General features: G+C 39.4%; 1 long non-coding RNA gene across 3 annotated transcripts in view; it reads left to right on the top strand.

Annotated features, from left to right (window-relative positions):
* LOC136791435 (uncharacterized) overlaps nt 1-24517 on the top strand; it is a 132205-nt gene extending 107688 nt beyond the window's left edge. For 2 of the 3 annotated variants that reach the window (XR_010833510.1, XR_010833511.1), the window contains 2 exons: nt 5229-5441; nt 23518-24517. This is a non-coding gene — a long non-coding RNA (uncharacterized lncRNA). The remainder of the gene's footprint in view (nt 1-5228; nt 5442-23517) is intronic. The other variant, XR_010833512.1, reaches the window with a different exon arrangement.
* Nucleotides 24518-27822: the final 3305 nt, after the last annotated feature.

Raw genomic sequence — 27822 nt, 5'->3', positions numbered from 1 at the left:
ATTTTAAGTGAATTTGCATAACTACTTTTCTTAATCAAAGTTCGGAAATTCTACTTTACTGCACTTTCAATTCAATATTTACAAGCAAGATTTGTGATCCTGAAATTAATAGCCTCATCTAAACCATTTTGGGTTTTTACTGCCTTGGTGTTCAATTACACTGCGATCTGATACATTTGCTCTGAAACTGCCAGCTGCTGGGGAACTCTGATGCTTCTGGGATTCCCTGCTGAGTAACAGTGAGGTCTTATTCTTATCCACTCGCAGCTGAAGCATCTGGAGCGTTAAGCAGTAAGTACAGCATCCATTTCCTCCCCTTCTTTGTTGTACAACAGAAAATACTCCCCCTAGAATGGTTCTTTTTTTCATTCTACCAAATAAGAGCAACACTGTGACCCACAGTTCCTAGTTCAAATAAAAATTAGAGTTGGTAAACATAAAATGCTGAAATAAGCAATAATGTACCCCCGGCACTTACAGCCATCATGACCTTGTTGATTTTTAAGGTAGTGATGTCAAGTTCACAGTGCAGCTTTCAGTGCTTTTGTAAAGCTGGCCATAAAGGTAGACCAGCCAAATCTGGAGATTTGTAATGGTGAGACTTAAAGTTTATTAGAGCGCTGTAAGGAGGATTGCTGATTCTGCACGTATTGGTAGCTCTGTGTTAGGAATTACACCACACAGAACTATTGCATAAATCATCTGAACTCATAAGAGTTGAGATAGCATGAGTTTCTTTCAAGAGAAGTTGTGGCAATGGGTGACTTGTATGGGGGTATGTTTGCATTTATACATATGTATTTATGTATATAATTTAACTGAGTATTTTGGTTATAAAGGACTTTTCTAGTAAGATCATGGGTATGTATGAGGTTCCTTAAATTAGAAAAGTCCTATTTCTCTTCCTGTTGTCACTGTAGGATTTATAATTGAATTTTTGCTCACATTTCCCTGATAAAGTTCATGACTTTAATGCATTATTGCCATTCAGTATAGCAGTACAATTGCATCCTTGGATTTTGATTTCAGGCAATGTGTACTTTTAGCAGGTTCTCATACCTGCTTCTTCCCAGTCATGTGTCCCTGTCTATCGCTGAGGCCAGAATCTTGATGATATGGCACAAAATGCTGAAACCTGCATTAACTCCTCATCACGTTACTGTGCCCAATATAGGCTCTGTCATTCTGAAATTGTTTGGGTCATGCATGCGTTTGAATTATGGCTCAAAAATTTATCATCTGTTCAGTTGTTTAGGGAGCCGGAGCACCCAGAATGTGTAGAAACAGTATTATACTGATTTTTCAAACCTCACCTGTGCTCTCAGGCATCACCGTTGATTTTAAAGTAAAACAAAGTTTGAGGACTCAGTTTCTTCTCCTTTGCCTCCATTTCCCTTATTATTTTGGTATGAGCTTTGGGCCAGATGATATTTAGTCAAACACTAATGAAAGAAAGCATTAGAATCAGCTGAGCTTTTAGGAGGAGGCTGTCTGCCAACTTCCATTCATAATTTATTTCTTCCCATCCCAAACACCCGTAGATATGGCAGGAAGGGAATAATATTCAGTTCATTTTGTCTTTCATAACTACTGGCTAAAATAAGAACCTTTGGGCTTGTGCTGGTGGTGAAGAAGCTGCCAATATGTGATTATGATTTATAGGAAATAGCTCACAAAATCCTAGCGCAGGCTGGTTACGTGGGAACAGACATTAAAATTGCAATAACACACATGGAAACTAAAGATACATTAGGTAACTCTTACAAGGTACTGAAGTTTCCTTACCTATGGATTTTTTCCTCCTCCCCACCCCCTGCAAAACTTACACCACAAGAATCATAGTGCTGCAGGAACCTATTTTGCAGGCAAAGGTATGAAAAATAGGACAAATAAAACTTGCAACAACATAGTAAAAATGAAACTTCTGAAAATCATTTTTCTATTAAAAAAATGTAGTATGTGTAGAAGTCCTAGTGCTGTGGTTATATAAATACCTTCAGACCCTTAGAAATAATGCCTTTCTAATTCATCATACCTATAAGAGCTTGATATTGTGCTACATCATCTATTTCTATACATGCTCTATGCACATATATATTTTTATTAATACTTGCGATCAGTTGCAGGTTCTATGTACCTCTCTTTCACATCACATGATAAAATCACAGTTTCTCTCAACATGTTCTCTTCCTACCTTGCTCATAGATGATCCTTGCAAGTCACTGTGCTGGTTTTACTTGAGAGGGCAGCTGAGTTCCACCACAACCCACTCTCACTCCCCTTCCTCAAAGAGGAATGGGGAGAAAATACAATGAAAAGGGCTCAAGGGTTGAGATAAGGACGAGGAGATCGCACAGTAATTATTGTGACGGGCAACACAGACTCAGCATAGGGAGATAGTAAGATTTATTGCCTATTACTAACAAGCTAGAGAAGCGAGAAACAAAGGAAAGAAACCAAAAGCACCTTCCCCCACATCCACCCTCTTCCACCTCCTCCCCCCGAGCGGCACAGGGGAACAGGGTTATGGTCAGTCTATAGCGCTGCTTCTCCACCGCTCCTTCTCAGTCACTCTTGTCCCCTGTGCTGTGGGGTCCCTCCCACGGGATGCAGTCCTTGCTGAACTGATCTGGCGTGGGCTGCCCACAGGCAGCAGCTCTTCAAGAACTGCTCCAGATATGGGTCCGTACCACGGGGTCCATCCCTCAGGAGCAAACTGCTCCAACCTGGATCCCCCACGGGCAGCAGCTCCTGCCAGCTCACCTGCTCCTGCGTGGGCTCCTCTCCACGGGCTACAGGTCCGGCCCGGAATCTGCTCCGGCAGGGGTCTTCCACAGGCCGCAGCCTCCGTCGGTGCAGGTCCACCTGCTCCACCGTGGTCTCCTCCACAGGCTGCAGGGTGGAACCCTGCTCCACCGTGGTACGCCATGGGCTGCAGGGGGACAGCCTGCTTCACCATGGTCCTCACCACAGGCCGCAGGGGACTTCTGCTCCTGCGCCTGGAGCACCTCTCCCCCTCCTTATTCACTGACCTTGGCGCCTGCAAGGCTGTTCCTCACTCCTCTCACTCTCCCAGCTGCTGTGTGGCGCAGTGTTTGGTTTTTTTTTTTTTTTTTTTTTTTTTTTTTTTCCCCTCCCCTGTTTTAAATATGTTCTTACAGAGGCGCAAAACAACGTCACTTATTGGCTCAGCTCTGGTCAGCAGTGGGGCCCTTACCAAACATGGGGCAGCTTCTAGATCCTTCTCACAGGAGACCACCCCTATTGCCCCCTGCTACCAAAACCTTGCCATGTAAACCCACTACAGTCACTCCTTTCACCAGGTTGGATGCAAAGAAATGAGGCAAGGATTTTGATTTACAAATATAAAATTGTTACTCATTGCAACTGTGAATTGATAGGTCTGTGTTTTCCTGTAGTTTTGTTCTTCTCTGACGTGTTACGGTTCAAGGGATCCTGTGGGATCCTGAATTTATTCGTTTGTTTGGGAGTTCAGCGTTCTTAGAGGAGAATCAATGTTCAGTCAAGATATGAGGGGAGTGGTAAGTACACTGTATACCAAAAGCACAAAGAAAATTATTTCTGTATTTAACAAGCTGAGAGCATTCTTTTAAAGGATGTTGTTTATTCAGGGCAGCAATACTGTACAGTGACTCTCCAATATGTGCAGTGCTCAGTGAAAGGACCTAAAGTTTATAACAGGGCTGTGACTTTTTAATTGTAAAAACTTCAGAGTTGACTGTGTTCATGGCAATCTGTATGGAGATATTCTCAAAGTAGTTCTGTAGTATTCTCTTATTTTAGAGGAAAGGTGTTTCTTTTTATCATCCCTCTGCAACGCTGTCATCTTCTGTGCTGGGAATTCTCCCAATACACGTGAAATAGCAGAGTAAAGACTACTAGAAAACTTACCACCTTCTTCAGAATCAGATTGTCATGTGAAGGGAAAAGACAGATACGTTGGTACAGTTCTGACTCATTTGCTGGCATAGGTTTGAGAATTACTGCAATGGGAATGACTGCAAACTGCCTTATGTCTTAAATTCCAGATTTTTTTCCTCTTTGCCTGGTGACAAAAGTGAGCAAAGAGAAAGAAGGGCTGGTCATTGGTCATTGACACAGTTATACAGCAAGAAAAAAGAGAGGGAGTAATTACATGAATCAACTCCAAATGTCTAGCAGAACCCAGGAAAGTCAATGGTAACAGGTTCTGAAGGGGTACAAAGGTGAATGAAAATGCAGTGGATTGCCATTCAGAAAGCATGTGAGAGAAGAATAATAAAATCTCCACCTCCTTACAACAGATTTCAAATCCTAGCCATATGGAAAGCGGTCAGAGTTGCCTGTCCTAGCTTGGTCTTTACCTTCTGGCAGTTCATGGGCAGTTTTAATCGACTCCTCTCTGCGTTAGTCACCGTGTCACTGCAGAGGACACGCAGTCTGGCTGGAATGAGGTGTGCAAATCCAAGCTGCTGTGCTGTTTCACAACCATTGTGGCACTTCTTAAAAGTTAAATCTAAGAATATGCAAAATATCCATTTTTGATTCATATTAAAGACACTGCGCTAATTAGATTAATGCATATGCAAATGTAATTAGGGAGGACATGCATGAAAATAATTTAAAATTCATCTTGATAAATATTTGACTAATTCCATAACAAGGGTGACATTTGATCAGGAAGCAGTTGCTTAGAGCTGCTTTTAATTGAAATGCCACAAACATTTGAGGAGGAATGACTTGGTTATATAAATTCTCTTCTCAAAAATAACAGGGTGAGTGCTAAGTTTAGTCCTTCTTTAGAAATGCCTGATTAAGAATCCATTTCAAGCGAGCACAGTTTCTGTCTTTGAAGACTTCCTCAGCTACTCAGTTGTCAGCGTTTTAAAACACAGACTGTGTGCAGCCTCTGCATGACCAGCCAGTGACCAGAGAGCTGTGTGTGGTACAACAACAGTAAAATCAACAGGAGTCTAATTATGACAGCCCAAAGCTGTTTATAATTATAATGCTTAATTACATGAGACACAAACAAGGAGAGAGTTCATTTGGTCAATGTTCTCTACATTACTGTGTTCTGACAGGAGATATAATCTCTGTACCAACCAAGTAATTAAAACAAAGTTTTAAGCTATTTATTTCCTTTGGTATTAAACCTCATAATTGTGAAATTTAATGAAAAAAATTGACAACATTTTACCTCTTTTTTTTTTTCTTTTTTAAAAAAGTGCAGCTCTTCGTCTTGTGAAAATATACATTCTGGATCAGACTTGTGGCCTCTCCTGACATTTCATCCCTCACAGTGACAAACACCTAGGAAGGAGAATAAAAGAAAAAATCTTCGGTAACAGTTTCCCCAGAAGACACCTGCAGTCTCTGGCAATTTTGCTCCTTGAAGTGGATTCTGAGCCAGGTGGATCTTGCATGCAGCTGCCCTTGAGGTATTTTTCTATCTTTTACCCTTTTTTCTCTGCCATCTGAATCCTTTGTCCTGTCCCAGTGGCGCCCCAACAACACGATTCCCTAGTTCTGTAGTGGAAGCAACCCTTACCTTTAGATGATCTCAGTACAGTGCAGTTTTGATAGGAGACTTTGACATAGTCCTACTAAAGGATTAGAGTCCCAAACACAATTTGATTCCATTGAGATGAGAGGGATGATGCGAATTTAAAATACATACTTTTTGCATGATGCATATTGCATCCACAGTACGTGGTTTTCACTGTAGTGGAAAAAAAATCAGATTAAAAGAAGAAATTAATGTGTATGTTCTGGCTGCAGAGGACTCTTACACTGCAGAACGGCACTTGCTGATTCATTACTGTCACTTAATTGCTACTGAGAGACAACAGGGACATTTTTTGATTGAAATGTTTTGCCAGAAATGCACTGAGAGTTACATGTTTTTGTTTCTTTTTTTTTCTGCTAGCTTTTCTCAAATTGTTTTGGTTAAAATGGGAAGGAGTGAAAATTAAAAAAAAAAAAAAAAAAGTTAAAAGGAAATTATCACTTAAAAGTATCTTAGTTTAAAAAACGAATGCCTATGCACTTAAAACCAAAAGGAAATGTTTTGCTGGAGCTAACGCTTTTTTCAGCTATAGAGGGAGAAAAGCAGCTTCATTGGTTTTCTACTGTGGTGATCACCACTCGCTGGTATAGTAGAGAAAGCACAATGGTGCACTGTATGTAAAGAAGAGGTGAAAATGCTGCAAAAGAAATATTGGAAAATTGTGGCATTTTGTCACTCTTAGCTTTAGTCTGTCAGTCGGACTGGAGTTTTAAAAAATTGTTAAACTAAAAATTAATTTGATTATTTATCTTAAGTCAGAATAGTTCTTTAATATTTGTAATTGTGTGGCCCTTACAACTGTAGAGTGAGTTAATAAAAATGACTTACAGTGGGACTTTTTTTTATTTTTTTACTAACAACTTGTAATGCTCACTTCTGTGCTTCAGGGATTGTTCCTTCTTTAATGCAATTAGCATTTTTATGCTGAAAGAGGCATGTTCTTACTCAAGCCATGAATTATTGAGCAACACTAAATAAAAAAATCTCAACTATGCATGTGTGCATTTCTGTATGTTTCTTCAGGCAATTAATTTTTAATTTAACAATGTCGTATATTGGCAGTAACTTTTAGCACAGTAAGGCTGTTTTATACATTTCATTGTCATTTAGTAAATCAACTGTAGCCTTGCATACACAAGGAAGTACTTTTTGAGCCAAGGTGTCGAATTGAATTATTTTATATTTTTGTACGCTTTCCAGGAAATAAGCATAAACTGGAGTGATAAAGCTGCCTCAGAATAAATCATATTAAAATGAGGTAGCAGAGTGTATTGAAAGATTATTTAATAGAGTTTCTGAGCATCAATCTTGGAACCAATATTGTTTAATATTTTCAGGATCAGGTTTGGCACAATATGTGTTGTATTCTGTTGAAATTTACTAACAATTCAAACTTTGGAGGCATCATAAATAGAGGAGGTGTATTGAATTGCTAGACAGAAAGCGTGGAATGGACATTGAGAATGGATTTTTATTTTTATTTATTTTAAGACAGATGAAATTCCATAATACAGAACAAAAATATACACTTGGGGAACAAAAGAAAGATATTCTAAAATAGTCTAATTTCCCATCACTTTAAGGGAAGAAATAGTTTGAAGTACTAATTGATCCAGGTATGATGGTGAGTTGCCACATTGGGGGAAAAGGGAAATTCAGTTGTAGACTGCATGACTTAAGATTCTTGCAGGAGAATTACTGGTGTGCTAGTCCCATATGCAAAACCCTGTTACTCTATAGGGGGATATGCTCTGCTCAGTAGGGGGTTGTGTACAGTACTCCTGGTTAAGAAGCATGAATTAGTACAGGTGAGGATTGAATTTGACGTGGAGTTTGAACATCTTATATAAGAGTGCCTTTGTAATTTGTGTTTTATTTATTAAGTTTTATGTTAGATGCTAGTGAAATACTATAATTTAGTAGTTAAATCCTTAGAATTCAAACTCATATGTGAGAAATAGGAGTGACTCATTTTTATGTAAGTTCACCAGAATTTTCAAAGGTGACCTGGAGTGCTTTGATTTGGGGATGAATAGTTTTTGATGCTTGCTTTGATCCTTTTCCTTTCTGAAAATCACTTAGTGTTTCAAATTTCAGATACATAAATTGAAGATCTATAAAATTCATAAGTCATGTCATTTCTGAAAATTTGTACTTAAGAACAATTAGTCTATTCTTTCTGCCAGTTGGATGATAAATATACTTCATGCCTTTTCCTTTGAGAATGTTGTCTAATACTCTATTTAACATTTCATATAATTTTCATTATATATATATATGTGATATTATATAGTAGTTTTAAAAAGGACTAAAAGTACTTATTGTAAATGCAAACATATCTTAATATTTTGATTATCTCGAAGGAATAAAAAAGCTCACTGCACATATAATTTTTAGTATATAGTATTTTTATCTAAAGAAAACTGGAGTGTTAAGCAGTGGAATAGTTACAAATGGACATTTACAGACACATCTACTGTGTTACTTGATGCTATGGAAATATACAGAAGAGTGCAAACAAATAATTGCACAATAATAGAAGAGATTCAGACTGTCTGTTTATACATATGAACACTGGATTGTACAAAAGTTGTGTGTACTGAAAAGTCCTTATACATTGGTATTTCCATGTCAGTAAAAATAGCTACAGCTTATGTTGACTTTATTCACTGTTCCTCAAGTCCTGTTGGGAATAACTTTCAGGAATACATGGATTTTTATAGTGTGAATTTGCAGTCTTGGAATCTAGGAGTTAATGAACATGATGCATGTCTAGAGGAAGGGCAATGAGAAGGGGAGAAGTGAAATTCTTCCAGAGAACAGACATGGGTGGTGAATGGAGTTAAATTCAGTTGGAGGCTGATCACTAGTGGAGTCCCCCAGGGCTCAGTACTGAGGCCAGTTCTCTTTAATATCTTTATTGATGATCTGGATGAGGGGATCGAGTGCACCCTCAGTAAGTTTGCAGACAACACCAAGTTAGGTGCGTGTGTCGATCTGCTTGAGGGAAGGAGGGCTCTGCAGGAGGATCTGGTTAGGCTGGACCGATGGGCTGAGGCCAACTGTATGAAGTTCAACAAGGCCAAGTGCCGGGTCCTGCATCTGGGGCGCAACAACCCCAAGCAGCTTTACAGGCTGGGAGAAGAGTGGCTGGAAAGCTGCCTGGCCGAGAAGGACCTGGGAGTACTGGTTGATAGGCAGCTGAATATGAGCCAGCAGTGTGCTCAGGTGGCCAAGAAGGCCAACAGCATCCTGGCTTGCATAAGAAGCAGTGTGGCCAGCAGGGCTAGGGAAGTGATTGTCCCCCTGTACTCGGCTCTGGTGAGGCCACACCTCGAGTACTGTGTTCAGTTTTGGGCCCCTCGCTACAAGAAGGACATGGAGGTGCTCGAGAGAGTCCAGAGAAGGGCAACGAAGCTGGTTGAGGGGTCTGGAGAACAAGTCTTACGAGGAGTGGCTGAGGGAGCTGGGGTTGTTCAGCCTGGAGAAGAGGAGGCTCAGGGGAGACCTCATTGCTCTCTACAGGTACCTTAAAGGAGGCTGTAGCGAGGTGGGGGTTGGTCTATTCTCCCACATGCCTGGTGACAGTACAAGGAGGAATGGGCTAAAGTTGTGCCAGGGGAGGTTTAGGTTGGATATTAGGAAGAACTTCTTTACTGAATTGGAATGGGCTGCCCAGGGAAGTGGTTGAGTCACCATCCCTGGAGGTCTTTAAAAGACATTTAGATGTAGAGCTTAGTGATATGGTTTAGTGTAGGACTTGTTAGTGTTAGGTCAGAGGCTGGACTCTGTGATCTTGGAGGTCTCTTCCAACCTAGATGATTCTGTGATTCTGTGGGTCAGAGCATATTGTATTCAAAAGAAAAGAGTAAATTTGCTATGGCTTGGGATCTATCTCATAACTAAGCCCCTCTCACAGCAGGTGTGGCACTGTCCAAGTCTGTTCTGGGCTTCTTTTATGTTCAGTGCCATAATATCTCCTTCTCTGTGTAATGTTTAAATTGAGATTTTTTTGTTGTTTCTTTTTAATACTCTTTTATTCATTATAGGCCAGCCATTGGTGGACAGGTGATTTAGTCTTGTAAATAACAAATCGGAGAACTATTGCCATATGATTTTTTTGATAAATTGACCTATTTGACAAATATCTGCTATTTTATTATTTTTTTAAATGTTCTCATTTAATATATAGGATATTTCAAATATTTTCTCTCTGAGACCCTTGGGCATTTGTACTTTTGCATATCCAGCTTGCATATCCCCCCACTGGTGGGAATGGGATCAGGAATTTACTCCAAATATGCTTGTTATTGTGTCTTGTTAAAGGGACATTGGGTAAACAGTCACGAAATAAATGCCAAATGTTCATCATGGACTATGAAATATTTTTTTAATGTGGTCTTCCAAGGAACATAAAATTATCATTCAAAATACAAGGAAAATTCAAAGATCTTTCCCACTGCCCATCCCCAACTATCTCCTTTGACCTAATGTTATAATTTTCTTGCAAACGTTGGCTTCCTGTATATGAGAATCTTGAGTATTAGCTATTGCCAGTCTTGTGAACTGTGAGTTCAAGAAAGCTTACCTTGACAACCTGGTAAAATGTTCAGTACTCAATATAAAATGTTGTTTCTTTAGGCTCAATATTTTTTAATGATTTGTAGGAAATTGAAAGCCTGAATTGTAGTCTTAAGTCTTTTTCTTCAGTACAGTTGGTGTTTGATCTAGAGATAAATTTATCAGCAAAACTCATGCATTTATTTTATTAGTAATTTTCACTATTATCCCTTTTCATAGTGTCTGGTAGGAACAATTGGGGAAATCCAATTCAATCATAAAAAAAATACTGTTTAATGCAATCTTGTTCCCCCCAGAAACAGTCTTAAAAAAAAAAAAAAAAAGAAGAAAGAAGAAATGTTATCAGTAGGACATCAGAGAGAACTGAATCTTTTGCTAGCTCAGAGATATGCTGCAGATCAGCTTAATTCCTAGTGTGTTCTTAGTGGGATCCTTCTGTAGTGAAAGGGGTTTTTCCAACATCTGTAAAGCTTCTTCTTGCCAGCTAGGATCTATGCAACTCTAAACCGCAACTCTTTAGCAGCAATCTGAAAATACACTTGAAGCATATGGGTGTTGAAGTATGAGACTACGGGCCATCTGGTCATCATATGTCTGCTTTGCATGCTTGGAGCAGTTTGTCAAGGGGCTCAGAACTGTTTCTGAAGGATTATTAAACAAGACAAAAACAGAAGATTGGTGCAAAGTAGTGAAAGGTCTTGGGCCCCCTTTGGCATGTGTTTCTTCAGTCTTGAGCTGTAAAGTAAAATGAATACATTTACCAAATATGTTTACTGTCACTTGCTGGGTGGCTTCAGAACCATATCCTCCTGGTGTGTTGGCTCTGGTGCTCCTCAAAGAAGCCTTACCCTCAGGGTTTAACTACAGGCTCCTGGTGTGTGGCCGTGCTCGTACAGCCGTGGCACTGTGGGCATGGACTTGGGGAGAAAAGTGCAGCTTGGTCCTGTGGGACGTGGTCAGCAAACTGGGCCTGCTGGGCCTCCTGCCACACTGCCTCCGAGTTGTGTGGCCTGTACGGTTGCTGCACTAAGATGTTTTCCATAAATGTGCAAGTTCTTCACTGCTCTGTGTACCCAGTGACAATGTCATTTCTGCAGCTTTTTTAGGGTCAAAGTATTTAAAATGGGAGGGGAAAAAATAACTCTGTCTTCCTCAGGTAGACATGTTTCTGTCTCTTGGCACTCAACATGAGACGTAAAAGCTCCAAGAGTTATTTTTAACTGTGACGAGAGGGAGTTTAGGCTTACGGTTTTTTGCTCCTTTCTTTTTGTTCTTTATTTTTTCATGTATGGAAGGGAGGGAGTTTTATATACTGTACAATAGATCTCTTCCAGAACAATATTTTTCTTGCCATCCTTCTCTGGAATTTTTAATGCTGTAACTAGTTGCACGTGTACTATAGAGCATTGAAGTCTTTGTGGAGAACACTGTCTTAACAGGAGACATGTGCCTGGAAAGATGCACGTAATCATTCAAATCTTCTTGTCTTTATTGAACTGGAAATTTGATCAATACACAGGAAAAATATTTAGGGGAGTGTTAATAAGAACAGTTGGAATATGCTGTATTCACATGAAAAAGTTTGAAATATTTTTCAGTCAGAAGCTCAATGACTAGTACACAGGCAGTGATGTATAATTATTCAGTAAGTCACGTATTGATATGTCCAGCTGTGGCTTTTAACTGGCTAACAGTAAATATAGTATTAATTATTATTAAAACTTTGGGTATTAATATTGAGAATTTTATATAACTTCACTGTTTTCTGTTTTTTTTTTCCCCTTGCAAGATTTCATTTTTTCCTCAACAGTATGTTCTGCCAAATTTTGCTGATGTTGTAGACAAACCTGTATTATTATTTGTGTAAAAGGAAGAGGCAACCAGTGAAAAAGCCAAGCTCTCATAACTTTCTGGTTTAATATAATCTTTTATTTTTTTTTATTTCTGTTCTGGGCAGAGTGTATGGGGCCGTGCTACTTCCTTTTCTCTCCCAACAGTCACACGCAGAATCCTGCGATGGTCTGAGCTGAAGCAGGTGATTGTTGGTGTCTCTTGGTGTGAAGGCAGAGGGAGCATTACTGATTCACACCCACGGTATGCAGTAATGGAGGCACCAAGCACCCCAAAGTTTAAACTAAAGTCTACAGCGATGGGCACTTGAAAATGAATATATTTTCTGGGGGGCAATATTTTAAGATTATTACTGTGTTGAGTTTTTGTTTGTTTTGTGGTGGGGTTTTGTGTTTTCTTTTGTTTTCCTGCTGAGCTGAACAGTTTGTACTTCACTGTACATTGACCTGCTAAGATTTCAAGAGAGAGAGGTCTGTGTCAGAACAAATCCTCTGCCATGGACACTGCTGTGGGGAGTCTTGCATTTTTTGTGATTTCCCTGTAAGAGATCCAGAACAACTTTTTGTGTGTGTGTTTTTATCTGTATCTTTGAACAACCAGCCCTCCTCTTTTAACTGTGTAGTTCGGTTCTGATCAAATACTGCACCAGCCACAAAGCCAGCAGGCTTTCTCTTCCCAAATCTCTCTTTGAAGTTGACTTTGGCTACAACATAGGCTGCAAAAACCACAGCATCCTGCATCCTGCCCCAGAGTGTATATACCTTTGTGGCTTTTGGTTCCTGCATCCTGCCCAAGTGTTACTGCAGGCTTTGGCTATTTGCACAGGTATGGGGCTGCTACCTGAGCTGTAGAGGGTGCCAGCTGCTGTGGGAAGGACGATGGGGCTTGGATACTGCTGTCACCTGGGCTCCTGCATCTGTGCCATCACGCTGTGGCCTCTCCAGCACATCTGCTGCCAGGTTCTGACCAAAACAATGTCCCCTGTTGTTCTTACAAGTTCCTATCTCTTGATTTTGAAAAAAGTATTTATGCTGCTGAAAGAACATCAAAAGTGTTAATGGCATTTGTGCCAAAAGTAATGACATCGGTTACTGTATAATCAGCACAGGATGGTTTTGCCCCAGTGTCAAACAGAAAGGCAAACCTGCCTGTAGTTCTGAATTAAAGGCAATTGTTCCCTATGAGAATATTTATATACGTTCATGTGGAATACACAATTTAATTTATTAAGTATTCTCTCATATTCAGATTAGTTTTTTCAAATACTTTTTCTTCTTTGAAATCTAAGATGACTCCACTGATTTAGAACAATATTCACTGTTGTAAGAGCCGATATAAAATGTATAGATGGTAGCACACAAATATTTATGTTTCTATTGTAGCTGAACATAGTTACTTCACATATGTATTTTAAAACTCACAGACATAGTTCAATGCTCATTTGACTTCTTGGAAGATAAGCATGAGTGAAATAAGATGATAATAACAAAAACCTTTAGGCTGAAATCCTGCTTTCCTAACTCCTTTCAGGTTTTCACTGAATAAAGATCATTCTTCTACGATTTCATTTTATGACTTCAGTTTATCCACAGGGTTGAATGTGATACTGATTGCTAAAGTGTCTTAGCCTCCAAGCATATTGTCCATATTAACCTTGCACCTTTAATAACTTAAGATACTTCTACTTGTAAGTCTGCTTTCTCTTGTGATGCTGTACTGCCCCAGGCTAACAGCTGCACTTAGCTAAAGCATGGATCTGAAATCCTCTTCACTGAGTCTGCAGGGGCAACACAAATGTTTCTGTTAAGGAACTAAATTTGTCCATCCCCCCCCCCCCCCCCCCCCCTGAAATTCCTGGTACCTTCCATTTCCTTATCCGTGCAAAAAATCAGGTCTCTCCTGCCTTCTGTTCTAGCCAGAGCTGTGGCTTCTGGGCTGTGTTAGCCTTCAGACTCAGCCATGGACGAGCAATCTCTCCACCCTTCACTGTGCTGATTTCCTTACAGGTTCGCTAGCTGCCCGTTCCCTGCCCTGCTGCTTTTGCTCTGTTCTGTGTTACCTACTCAATACGTTCATGAAAGGATATTTCTAGAAGCAGTAGAAAAGTAATGATATTTTGGAAGACAAACTGCTTCCTTTGACAATATTTCACCCATTCTTGGCAGTAAGCTTTAATATTGACAGTACTAGCCTATTTATGGCTCACACTGCAGGCTAAAGGCTTTAAGTTCAAGGCTAATAGATTGTGATAATGAAATGGGTTTTCCAAATTCTGTTGAAATATGAAACTCCTACTTATGCACCTTGAGGTGCAGTGCCACCATCTAATGATAGTGGAGCAAGAAGCGAACTCGTTTCCTTGAAAAGGTCAGAAGCATGCTGAAACTGGAAGGATTGTGTAGAGATAGATGTATCTGAATTCCTAGTCCTTACTTATTGCTCTCCCTCTCTTAATGAGCAGGGAGTTGCTGGAGTAATATGTAGGTGGAGATTATTTGATTCTTGTTCTTGCTCATATTGTGGTTGGTTTCTTGTTTGCAGTTAGCAATCCTGCAAAGTATTAGAATTCAAAAAAAAAAAAAAAAAAAAAAGGGGGACTGAGGGCCGAGCTCTAAATTACAAAAAGAATCATTTATGTTTCATTAGTGACATAAGATTAGATGCACTATGCTGCCTGTGATTACTCTTTAAAATATAAACATCTCAAAAAACATGAACATAAAGAGATACTGAACCAGGTGTTGTAACTAGAAAATTAAGACTGAAGATGGGTGTTATTTTAAGTTAAGTATTGAAAAAAATAATCTAAACCAGAGTAATAATATTGAGAACTCTTCCTAACATCTGCAGCTGGTTTAATGAGGTTTTTACATTAGCTTGTTTTTTTTTTCTTATGTAGAGGAGATGCGTTCTATTTTGAGCAGGTTTTGTAAGATTTGGGGGGGGGGGGGGGGGGGTGCAGGGGAAAGAGTGAGCAGTGTGAGCAAAAAAAAAGGGGAAATACTCAGGGAAAGACACTGGACTGACTGATGTAGGAAATCTCTTTCTGGTCAATCAGGATCCTTAATTCAAGTCTGTAGTCTGCCATCCAAGCATGGAGTGTCCATGAGAGAGAGAGATGGGCGAGCAAAATCTCTGTCATAGATATTGTCTAGCTACTAGGCTGTAGGTCATCACTTGTTCATTGATAAAAGAAACATTGTTCTTAACTGTCTGGGTAGATCTAAAGCAATTTCTGAGGAACATAAGTAGATGGTAGTATGTAATTAAGCATTCAAGTATGTTTGGAAAGCCAGATGTGTCCTGAAACCTCAAATTTTTGTTGTTGCTTCTTCTTGCATGTCAAGTCTATGAACTGAGAGCCAGGAAACCAGTACACATCTCAATTGTTCAGTAAAGTGTGATACTGTATACACTCTTGTCTCTGTGGAGACCTAATAATATTAAAAATAATATTAAAAATAATATGTAAAAGGTGATTTATGCCTCCAGTGTACAACTACCGAAATTAGAGAGAAGTTTTCTTCGTAAAGATTTCATCCGTTGGTGGAAGGTGGTTTTGTTGTTGTTCTAAATGAACACTTCTCTTGGGAAATTAAAAAGATTGGTAAAGCTCCTAAGGAGGGAGATGCACTTCTGAATAGCAAATAATTTCATTGTTGCAGTGACCTCTGCCCATTGTAGCAGACCAAAGTTCAAGTCCCTTCTCAAATAACTTCGATTTAGGACTTGCATTTGGACCCTTGGACTACTTTCTCTAGTCTCTGTCATTTTTTCACCTGTCTTCGATATGTTATTCCACTTGGGAGTACTTGGGAGTTTTTGAGGCTAAACGAAATCTTCAATTCTATATGAATTTCAGTATTTGTTTGTTTTTTGAAAATAAGCTTTCCACACTGCGTGTGGAAAAATGCAGAGCATCTTATGTAAAGATTCAGAGCCTGAATATGTATACATTAATTGATGCTTTTTTAGCCAGGAGCCAGTGCTATTCCTACAATTAAGAAGGCAGTGTTTGGAGAGGTTGAACTCTGCCAACTTCAGATGTGGTTCAATATGAATCAAATCAATAAAGTGATTATTAAATCACTTTAATAAAGATGATGAGTATGATTAAAGCTGCAGACGCTTTGGGTCACAGCAGAACAGATTACATTCAGCTCCATTAAATAAAAACGGGATTTGAAGTTTTTAGCAATTACAGGGGCTTTGGAGTCATGGAAGAATAAATAAAGGAATATGATTTTGTATGTACAATTCTGGAGCAAAATTTGGAACAATTCTAAATTAGTATTGAATTCAAAGACACTTTTTATTGAAGGTTTCAGGAGAATTATTTTGGAGGAAAAAAAGGTAGGAAATTTTCTCTTGAGGGAGGTCCTGAATTTTGTGTGAAGAGAAGCACAAACAAACTGGAGATGTGAGGTTCTAGTGGAATTTAATCTCAAATTCACAATATGTGCACAATTAACTTTATTAATACCTGCAACAAATAACCCCTGCCTTTACAATTCCCCTGGAATCTAACATACAGATAATACAACTGTTTCTAACTGATAAAATTGGAAACTTAGTAGTCATTTATACATGAAAATATTGAATTAAACAGTACCCTTACACCTGTTTTTATTTTAAACTTGGTTAATTTTACACATGAATTTGTATAGTTTTATGGTTCAATATGTAGCAGCATTTAAAGAGGAAAAAAATATTGAACATTCTCCCAAGGAAAACTTGTCAGTTTAGGTTATGTAACAGCTAGGGCTTTTGGTACCATGTTGTGTCTGGGAATCACCTGGGATTTACAGCGGATGCAAAGGGTGGTAGTTTGATCACAAGAGAAATAATTAATTGACGTATCTGTGACTATCTTTCAGCTAGATCATGGCTATTATTTCAGGATGTCTGCAAATTTGGGATGATATAAAGCATTTTGTTGCCTTTGTTTCCCTTTGGTAATGTATTTTTAGTAATATTAAGCCTTTGAAATCTCATTTCTCCCAACCCTAAATACTGTGGCAGAAATTGTGCTGCTTCAGTGGTCATGGCATGTAGTCACCTGGGAAAGTAAACTTAGAACATGAATTTCCTAAGCGGTGTGGAATTAGTTTTCAACAGAAAACTTCTGAAAGTGTCTAACAACACTCTTTCTGGATGGCCAAAGATATTTGGATTAGCAATTTTTAGAACTGACACTTATTTATACTTATTTATGCATACTTAGGTGAAGCAATTGCAGAATTCTGGTCCTTCACATGTATCAACATTAGAGCCAGTTCGGGTGAGTATAGGTGATCAGTAACGCTGCTTGCTCTTTCTAATGGCTAGGGTTCATTATCCTGTATATCACGTTGGCTATGGGTCTTTTGAGTGATTTCAAGAGAGATTGAGAAAGAAGAGAAGGGGAAGGGGTCTTTCTGCACAGCAGCAGCTATGCCATAAGTCTGGCAGAAGGCCCTGATGAGCATTTGGCAGGATTATTATTTTTTTCCACTTAAATGGACAGCGGTATTCAGATGATTCTGCAGAGACTCAAGTAAGACCAGATGGGCATTCTCATCAGCTTTTTTTTTTTTTTTTTACCACTGTAAAGAGATATGTAGTTAATGCAATTATTAAATTATGGTTTTCCTCCTCATTCTTAAGCAGGTTCAATAGAGCTAAACCTCTATTAATATCTGGCTTACATAGTTGTCTTTCTGCCTTTCCCCATGAATGAAATCTAACAATTATTATTTGTTTTAAATTTGATCTCTTTAGCTTGTTGTTTTTACTGTTGAAACAACAATTGGTCTGTTATGGCTTGTAAAGTCTCCTAGCGTGGCTCCACAGCTGGAGAGGATTTGAGCACACACAGAGCTTAGCTCCCAGAGAGCATCCTTCTGACCTGAAAGGGCCACTGAAGGCTTTAGTGCAGCATTTTGCGTACAGCAGCTTTGTTCCAGATGTGCAGCACACAAGTCTCAAAGTGCTGCTTGTTATGACTGTCAGGAAGAATGGGTGGCTGTGTAAAACTTCTAGACCATAGAACAAGAGCTGCTTAAAAAAAAATGAATACATCCCACCCCCAATTGCCTGGCGTATCCTTCAGGAATTGGGTTCTCTGTCAATCTGCTTCTTTTCTCAGTCATTGGAAACCACCCTCCTACCTTGGCTAAGTGTATTGGGGCAATCGTTAACAGTGCAGTAGTACCTCAACCATTAACAGTGCAGAAATACCTCAAAATTTTTGTTTGAGCACAAAATATTTTTATTAGAAAATAACATTTTTGTAGAAAGTATTAAAAAGAAAGGTTGGGTTTTATTTTCCTTTGTAATGCCTTTTATGTGTATATATATATATATGTATTTACCAAGAATTGTAGTCTTTCTTCATGAGTGGCTTGCCTGTTGTTATCAAAGAGACTACCTGTCTTTCCTGAAGCTGGAACGTAGACTAAAATGAATGCTGAAAGTGGACAAATGCTTCTGTAAACTCCAGTGATAATTCTGACAGCACTAGTGATAGCCTTTGTTTTTGACAGGTGAAGAATGAACCTAAAGCAGGACAGATCTTTGAGATTAACTCTGCCTGACAGTGACTGAGCTGACTTCAGCTTGCTGGGAAGTAGCTGTTATGGAATGATGTGCTGTAGTTCACATATGCGCACGGCAGGTTTTTTAAATATATATGTATATTTAGATATTGGAGATTGAGAATTGATACCTGATAGTGATCTTTTAGATTCTCTTTGGACACAGGATTATAGGATTTTGAGTAAATGGTTTATCCCTTGTATGCTGAGCCTCTCTGAAGAGAGGTGAGTGAGCCCTGTACTAGTGGAACTGTGGGAGTGTGGCCATGGGAGTCGAGAAGCCCCATGGTTGGTGATAACATCGGCCTCTTAACGATGAGGCCCTCAGGAATGTAAAGAGTTTAGAGGGAACAAAGAAGGGTGATTCAGGAGAGGCCTTGCCGTCTCGGGTTGCTTATTCTCCAGCCGCTAAGGCATGGAAGTTGCTGGGTGTTTGCTGGTTGCCGGGCAAAGTTGTTGACCAACGAATAGTTAGTGGAAAAGGACTGCTGTGGGGCGAATGGTATAAGAAGGGAGCCTGTCCTCGATATGGGGAGGCGACAAGGATAATGAAGTTATGCCCTCAATATGAGAGATGAAGTTAGGCCCTCAGTAACAGAGAGATGATATGTCATCAATAAAGAAGTAGCAGTTACTGATCCTAAAAGAACCCTGATGTTCGTGTGGCTGTTATGCCACATGGAACCACAAGTTTTGAATAACAGACTTGTGTGGTATCATGTGCTTGATATAGAAGCTAGATCCCAGTGTTGTTTTATCCCAGACTTAGTTTGCCTTCTCTGAAATGTTCAGACTGTGAAGAGAGTAAGCCTTTTCCAGAGTCCCAGCTGAGCAAAACACTCAGTGAGCCAACATGTACTTTCTTCTGGCTTGAGGTTTTGGGACCATGGTGTTTCTGAGCTTCAAACTGTGAGAAACACTCCGTAGCCAATAACTTAGGCTCAGGCGAGGATCTCAGTGAAGTAGTAATTTATTCGCGATTGCAATGGCGGGCGCCCCACAAGCAGGAGAGCACACCCATAGTTCCAAAACACAGTTTATATACTTTTTGATGACAGGACCCTCCCCTGTTTCCCCACTGGAGTGGGTAATCCAGGTTCACAATCTATCTGATGCTTCACAGACAATGCCTGGCCTTCAGTTGCCGGCCTGTTTTTGAGATGGTAATGTTTTCTCCCCTTATCTGGCTTGACTTAACATAGTGATTTTCACCTGATTGCTCTAAGGAGTCTGGTTGTCTGCATTTTAGGAGGTCACCTGCTGAGCTTTCTTATCCCTGTAAGCATATCTCAATACCACATTCCTTCCTTCTATACAATGTAACACTGCAAAAACAACATTTCTATTCCCACAAAACTGTGTTCTGTGAAAGCACATAAATTTCAGCTCAAGCTTTTCAGCAGACTTCCTAAATGACCTCTTTGCCTGCAGAGCCCCGGTTGTCCTGTGGTGCTCTCTTGACTGTATTTCTGTGGCTGGGTGGGCTGCAACTTCTGATCTGCCACATGGCACTGGGTAATTATCTGGAGACATTGCTCAATATAGTCTATAAGCCTCCTTCTATAACATCTTGTAGGGAGGTGGAATCAGGAGGTGGACCAATATTTCAAAGAGGCCATCTGGGATATGAAGGCAGACTACAATAGCAGATCTTGTACATATTGATTCCAACTGAAAAGACTGAAATTTAAAGAGCCCAACACCCTGTGCCACCAGGAGCTATCAGCTAAAAGCTATTGCAAAAGGTTCTGCCTTTGAGCTGAAATCAGAGCACTAGAAACAGGTTTTTTTGTTGTTTTGTATTTTTTTCTATTTTTAGATATTTTTGTGATAACAAAAACAAAAAAACTTACCTTTTTGTAGACTTTCCTTGGGTTTAATTTCCATCATATTTATGCAATTTTGCTCAGAATAGCTTCTTTATTTATAGGAATTTGGTAAATGCTTCCAACATGCAATGTGTCATAACCTCAAAAATCTGATCTAATTTTCTTTTCTACCTGCTTTAGTTCCCTACTGGTTATGTTGCCATGATGTCTGTGGGCTTCATGAGGGTTTGCTATATTTGTATGCATATCTAATCTGATAGCTGGTTTTTAACTTTTGACTTCGCATATTTAAACGCCTTACTTCATTTGAGCCATGAAGGATTTGTTCTTTACATATAGAAAAAAGAGCAGTGGATGCTCCTTTGTGCACTTTCAATCCAGTTATCTTTGTACAAAAATTGCAAGACTGAAATTTAACTGACCTCCATCATCAGTGTTGCTGCAGTTTAATGATGCTGAAAGAAATTCAGATTAAGAGGATCAAATGCAAACAGAAATGTGGTAGGTGAAAAATTGTATTTTTGGTGTCTTACCTCTCTTCAGTTGTGCCACATGCTACGCTGCGATTTCACGGTATTTCCACATAGTCCATGACTATTGAAAATTTAAATGAAAAGTTGATGAAAAAAGACTGAGGTATTGGTAGTATAATAAAGAAGTGAGTAATGAATGATTCGGTACACGAGTTGTACAATCTGAGGGCTGAAATTTGTGTAGGACCACCTACCTCACACAGTTCATGTGAGAGCTGCAGATGTCTGATGTTGGAAGAGAAGAAGCACAGAAAGCCAAGGTGGGTGTCCCAGGGCAAGCAGTTGCACACTGCATGCTCCCCATGTGGGAATAGAAATGTTGTTTTTGCAGTGTTACATTGTATAGAAGGAAGGAATGTGGTATTGAGATATGCTTACAGTGATAAGAAAGCTCAGCAGGTGACCTCCTAAAATGCAGACAAACAGACTCCTTAGAGCAATCAGGTGAAAATCACTATGTTAAGTCAAACCAGATAAGGGGAGAAAACATTACCATCTCAAAAACAGGCCGGCAACTGAAGGCCAGGCATTGTCTGTGAAGCATCAGATAGATTGTGAACCTGGATTACCCACTCCAGTGGGGAAACAGGGGAGGGGCCTGTCATCAAAAAGTATATAAACTGTGTTTTGGAACTAGTAGGGGCGCTCTCCTGCTTGTGGGGCACCCGCCATTGCAATCGCGAATAAATTACTACTTCACTGAGATCCTCGCCTGAGCCTAAGTTATTGGCTACGGAGTGTTTCTCACACCCATCAGCAGTTTGCAACTGGCAGTGCCCATATTGTCATCCCCTGCCCATTGCTTCCCACCTGAGCTCCTGCTTACCACAGAGAGGGTGGCCAAATCCTGCCTGTGTGGCCACTGGTGCCTGGGCGCTGCATTGTGCCCAGCTGAGTGGAAATCTGCTTTGCTGCTAGGGATGAGTGAGGTTCATAGTGTCATCCGTGCACTGAAGAAACCAAACGGACCACATTCTAGCAAGATTTTAGGTTACTTCAGTATTCTGTATTCTCAGCTCTAGTGGGCAAAAAACATTTATATTCGTGGTTACTGAATCATGAAGCAAGAAGTATTTTTATTTGTATTTTATTTAGTATTTCTTCATCCTTGGAGTAATCTACAAGAATATTGGCATAGAGTAAGAGACATATGAAAAACAGTATGTTCAAAATAACTGTGATCACTTGAAGAACTTAAATTATGATAATCAGCTGGCAGGAAAAAATTAATTCCAGAGATAACTGTGTATAATTAAAATAATGTTCTAGTGGGGATTGACCTCTTCATATACTATTACTTGTGTAGGATTTATTAAATTTGTGGGTAAAAACGTACTGCTACCCCTTCCCTGTGAAATGAAAATCTGACCTACTTTTCTCTTTAAAAATATATATATATTGCTCTATAAATTAAAAAAAAATAGTTGTGAAAGAAAATGAAAAGTAGCTCTGATCCAAAGAAAAATTATTTAAGGTTCAGTAATTTCTTATTAATATTGAAATCTATATTAAATACAAATGAAAGAAAATACCCATTTGAACAGAAATGCCTTTTGACTGATTAAAATGAGAAAACATTAGAATGTTATATACAAAAAAAAAAGTCTAAAGAAAAGAGATATTTAATTATTTTTAATCAATTCTGAACAACAACAAAATCTAAGTTATTCAGCCAGTAGCTATAATCAATTTTGGATGGACAAAATAGGCGTCTCAACAACATACAGGATTTTCTGCAATATTTCTGGCAAAAGGGATGCAGTTGGTATGTGATGGTGCATTCAGAATGTAAAGACATAGCTTACCTGGGGTGGGGGGGGAAGGAAGCAAGTTCATTAAGAAGGGCCATCTTGTCACAGATGACATTAATTAGCTGTGACAGTTTCTGGAAGAGCAACAAGAAAGAGTAGCTCTCAAAATCAGAGCATGCACTGGACTTAATTATCTTTCCTTTCTGCTGTTTGATGTCAGTTCCTCAAATGAGAACAGACCCCTGGCCAGCTCTGCCAGTGCTGCCTCTTTCCTTCAGAGCTGTGCAGCCACCAGCGCCTTAGCATCCTGTCCCCAGCTCATTTAGTGGAGAATTGCCACTGGGTATTAGTTTTAGCTTGTAAGGCTCTTCCAGCATTTAGATTTGCAGTAAAAAAAAAAAAAAAAAAAAAAAAAAAAAAAAAGTGGTTGATTGTCTTAATGCCTGACCCGCATCAGAAGTGGGCCAAGTGCCATGTAAGGGTGGGGGGGCATGTCTCCGAGTAGGGCATGCTAACCACGAGCTCAGTGTCATTGGCACCCTGCAGGTGGTCATGGTAAGCTGAGCAGGGAAAGGGCAACCAGCACGTGCTGGGTCAGCACAGCTTGCCCTGCTCTCACTTTTGTCCTGGGAAGCTGGTGTTTGAAATGTGACTTCTCTTAACACGCCATTTGTGTGTGTAGGAATATGGAATTCCTAAGTATATGTGAGAGCATTGATTTCTTATGCTTCCCCTGCAACATCTTTCTGTGCAATAACGAGTGTTAACATAAACCTTGATAATCCTGCATTCAGTGGCTAATCTACTCCAAACTTGTATCACTATCAGGGCAGCATAGAGGTTGAGTACAATACACATTGGTGTTTACTGATCATCTTCTGACCGTTGGAGCTACTGCTGTGATATGGAGTCCTCTGTCACAGGTTTGTCTCAGAGCCAGGCTTTTTATTAAATTAATTTTGTATTAATGTTCAATTTTGTATTTTACCTTCGTAGTTTTATCCAAATTTTCATAATACTCTATACTTGAAATGTTCTTCCTGTTCACTTATATTTTTGACTAAATGCACTGGCAAGGGCATTGCCACTCTAGGCTTACTATCTTCTGCTTTAAGTGCACTATATTTTTAAATATTAGTTTATTAGAAGAGCTGTAAGAACTGTAAGTTATGGTATTCTTAATGTTCTGCTAAAAAATGAATTTCATAACAATAGCTACAAAACCGTGTTTTGAAGAGCCACTAACAATAGATGTATTACATACATGTGCAGATGCATTCTCTACACGAATCTTCTGACCTGTCTAGATCAGGTTCTTCTAATGTGAGCTCAGTCTTCAAGGAGTTTTTTCTAGACTAGAATAGTGGAATGGGATTCCGAGCATCTGAGATCATTGGTAATAACGTTACCTTGCATAGACCACTTTAGGCACTATATACATGCAAGATTTTTCAGCGGTATCAAGAAATCTTAAGGAAGAAGTTTTTAAAAGGTTCAGTTGAAACTAAATTAGGTTGGAAGAACCGCATGAAAAAAAAATCAAAACCGCAAATGCGGAGCAAGACAATAGCTTTTTAAAATGTAAGCTACAGGATTTATTTCTGATACAATACTTGAGGAAGTTATTAAGGAAAGGAGAATTTGAGATTAGCTTTACTTTATTGCTGTTTTGTTTTGTTTTAAAGTTTGAACAGCACACTGTGACATCAGATCAGATCTGGAACATGCCTTCTGACAATCCTGTAAGTGAAGATAATTCACAAAATCCTTGAAACTGGTTACATGAATTTAAAGCTTTGTCAGATGTTAAAGAAATTAAAAGCAAACCTTGTGACTCACAACAGTATCTAAACAGAGGACAGGCCATGAAATAAATCATCCGCATCCAGAAGATACAAGATTTCCATTTTTCCCTCTGAAAATCTCACGTATCTTCATAGATGTGCTTTGTCCCCCAGGCTGTGGGGAGCTGATGCCAGATGCAACTGAATGTTCATATCTGGCAGACAAAAGGTGGGTCTGAACTACGTCCTTTGTAAGCAGCCTCATGAAGATAACAAATCTTTGCATCTCAAGCTTTGTTTGTGTCTCTGTCCCAGCTGAAAATTCTGAAGATAGGGTTGTTCCTGCGTGACTGGGAGTTTACATGACTTGATAACAACAAAGTGTGTTAATATTTGGAAAGTTGGAAATGTAAAGTATTGGAGATTTTTTTCTATGTATAGCCAAGCAGTCATATGCAGGTTATTGCCCTGAAGAGTGTTCATTTTTACTGTTGTTTTTATTTCTATCTGTGGTTTCCTAAATCTGCTCAGATCTCCCTTTGAACTACAGACATGCATAAACCTGGCTGCAAATAGATGCAGTTAGGTGAGAAATAGGCTGTGCTTAGTCAAGTTTGCTTAATTTGTGAGGTTCTTTATTTTTTGTGTAGTCTTCTGGTACAGGCTATGTCACAATAGCAAGAGTGGCTGATTCATGGTTAATAATCAAATCTCACATGTAATTCCCTGAGAATTAGGGGTATCTAAAAGATGTTTGGTTCAGATTTTATGTTTGTAATTATGAAAAAATAACATCCACAGAATAACAATTTCCAGATTATCTAGGTGCTGTTTTAAAATAATGCTTAGAATACAAAGAAATACTTGTGCCAGTTTAATGGTATTTAAAATTAGCCAATGCATTAGAGACTGTTTAAGTAGGTAGGTGCAACTTAATGTCAAACTTTTGACTAGAGCATTTAAATTTGAAGCGATAAATACATCACTAATGAGCATTAATGTAACATGATTACAAAATAAACATTTGATTAGTACATTTAAATTTCAGCGTAATAAACTGCTGAGCTAATTAGTAAATAAAGTGCTGATAATGCCAACCTTTAGATGAGACGTTTGTGTTGCATAAAGGGAAGGTGTTTATACTTACAGTGCCCTACCTGTGGGTGTGGAAGCTAAATAGCCTAGTAAATAAACAAAATCTTTGAAAATAACTTTTGAGCCCTCACTTGAATTTTCTTGTGATGCAAATTGAGTAACAGGTTCAAAAGACGATGGCTTTATTAACCCTGCATACAAATGTTGAAGCTGAGCAGAGATAGCTATCAAGTCCCTACCTGATCAATTATGTGATTATCTGAATCTGTTGTTCCATGTGTTTTTTTTGGGAAACTTTGTGCTGAAGGAAGACTTCGTGAAAAACATTAGCTTGCAGGAGGATCTGGATAGGCTGGACCGATGGGCTGAGGTCAACTGCATGAAGTTCAACAAGGCCAAGTGCCGGGTCCTGCACCTGGGGCGCAACAACCCCAAGCAGAGCTACAGGCTGGGAGATGAGTGGCTGGAAAGCTGCCTGGCCGAGAAGGACCTGGGAGTATTGGTTGATAGTCGGCTGAATATGAGCCAGCAGTGTGCTCAGGTGGCCAAGAAGGCCAACAGCATCCTGGCTTGCATAAGAAGCAGTGTGGCCAGCAGGTCTAGGGAAGTGATTGTGCCCCTGTACTCGGCTCTGGTGAGGCCGCACCTTGAGTACTGTGTTCAGTTTTGGGCCCCTCGCTACAGGAAGGACATGGACGTGCTCGAGCGAGTCCAGAGAAGGGCGACCAAGCTGGTGAGGGGTCTGGAGAACAAGTCTTACGAGGAGCGGCTGAGGGAGCTGGGCTTGTTCAGCCTGGAGAAGAGGAGGCTCAGGGGAGACCTCATCGCTCTCTATAGGTACCTTAAAGGAGGCTGTAGCGAGGTGGGGGTTGGTCTATTCTCCCACATGCTTGGTGACAGGACAAGGGGGAATGGGCTAAAGTTGCGCCAGGGGAGGTTTAGGTTGGATGTTAGGAAGAACTTCTTTACTGAAAGGGTTGTTAGGCATTGGAATGGGCTGCCCAGGGAGGTGGTTGAGTCACCATCCCTGGAGGTCTTTAAAAGACGTTTAGATGTAGCCCTTAGTGATATGGTTTAGTGTAGGACTTGTTAGTGTTAGGACAGAGGTTGGACTAGATGATCTTGAAGGTCTCTTCCAACCTAGACGATTCTGTGATTCTGTGAAATATTCATGTCTCTGGCTGGTGATTCTTCCAGTTGACTGGTGAGTTGTTGAGAGGCTTAACATTATGAAGCCTGGAAGAGCAGCAGTGAGCTGCTGGTTCAGATAAATCAATGTTGAAATGTGGACTGGGAATCTCAAAAGGTATCAGCTATTCTTTGAAAACCAAGGTGGATGTGGCTCTGTTTTAAGTTTTGACTAGAGTTGTTGCAGCCAGTGAGTTTCATTTTTCACTTTCCATTTCAGGTACAGCCTTTTGTTGGTAGACTTGCAATTTCATATGGAAGCTGTCTGAGGTTACACAGCATGACAGTACCAATTATTGAATGAAAGGGGAAAAAAATCATGCTAGAGTTTTAGCACAAACTTTTAAAAATACTGCTCTGCTACTGAGTTTAAAAAAAAAAAAAAAAAGCGTTATGGAACCCAATGTCTTCCACTCAGTATACAAGTGAGCCTGGATGTCCCTGAAGGAAATATATAGAATGTTCATAACAGCATTTTAATGTAATCTAGTTTTCTCCAATATTCAGGGCTTATGTCCTAGTCTTAGCTTCAGACAACAGAAAAGTGTTTTTTTTTTTTATATTTGAATATTCTCTTAAGCCAACAGAGACATTTTCTCTGAAGACCAGAGCTGCTATTACAGATATGAGTTGTTGCTTTAAAAATAATCACAATTATAATGCTATGTAGAACACAGTAATTTTTAAGTTTTTGAACTCACTTTCTTTAAAGTATAAGCTCCATAGAGTAATCCTAGAGCCCTGAGCAGAAAAAGCTATTTTGCACTTCTTCAGCCCTACACTGAGTGCCTACTCAGAAACATTTCAAGAACAGCCTATATATCTTCCAATACACAAAAAGCTTTCTTGGAGAGCTCTCTTACTCTTTTTAAAGCTTTCTTTATTTCTTTTGGCATAAAAGGCATTCAGAAACTGTAAAAGAAATCTTTGCTGTAGACATTATTCTCTAGCTAGCTCCTAGCACAGAATGTGTTTCAGTTCCCTGTTATAAGGCAAACTTGTTTCAGCCTTTTATTTTTGCAATAAGATTTAAATCAGTTAACTATAGCAGCTAATTTAATAGAAG

The sequence above is a fragment of the Anser cygnoides genome, chromosome 9 (assembly GCF_040182565.1).
Source record: "Anser cygnoides isolate HZ-2024a breed goose chromosome 9, Taihu_goose_T2T_genome, whole genome shotgun sequence".
In the NCBI taxonomy this organism is placed as follows: Eukaryota; Metazoa; Chordata; class Aves; order Anseriformes; family Anatidae; genus Anser; species Anser cygnoides.
This window is presented reverse-complemented; position numbering and strand designations above follow the sequence as displayed.